The sequence below is a fragment of the Belonocnema kinseyi genome, chromosome 3 (assembly GCF_010883055.1).
Source record: "Belonocnema kinseyi isolate 2016_QV_RU_SX_M_011 chromosome 3, B_treatae_v1, whole genome shotgun sequence".
NCBI classification, from domain to species: Eukaryota; Metazoa; Arthropoda; class Insecta; order Hymenoptera; family Cynipidae; genus Belonocnema; species Belonocnema kinseyi.
Genome location: NC_046659.1, coordinates 67,390,083 through 67,392,065, shown reverse-complemented (window position 1 = coordinate 67,392,065; position 1,983 = coordinate 67,390,083).

Here is a 1,983-nt window from a genome sequence, read left to right as displayed (position 1 = left end):
GAAAAGAGTGGGTGTAAACAAATCATTTTCATAATATTTCTCATATATCAAAAATTATAGTGAAGCATTAAAGCTTAGTAATTACAATAAAAGATTATACTAACGTAATTACAATCATGCCAGAATTATTCTGCACTATATTCACTGAATATACACTCATATTTGATGATACAATTTTTTAGATTTTACGGCAGATTGAACCGGAAGTAATAAAATCTAAAAACTTTAGGAAAGGGATTTAATGTCCTAAATTGTGGTTCAAAATATAAAGTTACGTTGTTTGATTAAAGATTTGAGAACAATGTATAACTTCGTTTTAATACATTTTATTAGCGTTTATTGCGATCACAATTGTTCCTCAAAATGTTTTAATTATATGTACTACACAGAAAAAAACAGAAGATAAACTTTACATCGATTTCCGACAAAAGATTTTCTGCAACAAAAATTAACTTCGCAGGATAAACTTTACACAAATATCGGTTAAACTTTATTTTGTTTTTTCATGACAAACACATGTTCTTTGAAAGACGCGAAGTTGGCTGAATTAAACTTTATCGCTCTAAAAAATTTCCGGCAACAAATTTTATTCTTAGTTTTTTTTCTGTGTAGTAGTAAGTAACTAAACTGTATTTAATAAGACATGGCTCACAATATTTGAAAAAATTACGTAAAATAGGTGGGGAAGCAGGTTTTAAACATTTATCGCAACTTGTTTCACTGTTTAGTATTTTTATTGATTCTTAATAATAAATATGAATTCCAAAATTTTTTTTTAAAATGTAGCATTGTTCTTAAAGTACACTGAAATATCTATGATATAAAAACTGTTAGCTTAGCAGGTGATATTTTATTTAAAATTTAAAAAACTATTCCGAATTAATATTTTCTAGAAAAAACGAAAGCAAAGTGCACCGTAATTACCAATTAACCGAATACAAACAACTATAAATGTAGATCTAAACAAAGTTCTTAATCGTTGCATATCTTCTATTCGGTTATGGATTTTAGATTACATTTAAAAAATATTTTCTATGTAGAAAAAAATGTAAGTCCAGGTGCATTTCGTCTTGCTTATTAAGGAAAGTTTACCTCCTGAGAATATATATAATTATATATAGTTTGTCATAAGGACAAACGCAGGATTTCGCCGGGTGCGGGTGCTGATCTGATAAAAATCGCACCCCATCCCAGCGAAATCGTGGTAAAATTTTCAGCCATAACCACGTTCTACGCAAGTCGATCAGTTCTATATTAAAATGGGTAGTTCTAACAGTCAAAATGGATAGTTCTAAGATTTTGCTTTTATTCACGTTACAAAATTATACATAAAATTAAAACTTCGAAGAAAATTCAGATTATTTTTATTAATAAATCGTGAGTTTTTTATCAGTATGTGCATTATGATATTGAACGAAACCTTAGATTTATTATACATTTCATCTACACAATTTCTATTAAATAAGTCGTTTTCGGGGATTATTTTTCGTTTGCTCGTCATCTGCATCAGTGATGGGTCGTTTTTCTGATCGTTTGAAAATAGGTTTTAACTATTTTTATATGCTTGTTCGTACATCTTCTTATGTTTAATTGTTTTCTTAAGCATAGGTATTAAAGCTTTTCCAACATTTTCAAAATTAACTTTTTTTTCTATTAATTTCCGGATAAGCGCATACATTATTGACAGAAAAGTGTTCAAGAAAAATTATGAGAAAATTAATCATTACAACAAATCTGGGAAACTAAGACCTTTTTTTAGACATTTGTATACTGTCAGGTCGGGCAGTTCTAAATGTTGCTTAGGGTATATCCTGATATATATGTATATACAATATTTATTCAAGATTTTTTCTAAATTCCCTTAATAAAACTTAAATAAATGCTACAGATCAGTTCATTATTTAAATGTTTGCGCACGCTTAGGTTGCGACTTCAGTCCTTGAAGCAGATAGATTGCTTCACTATGCTGAATAATGACCAGAT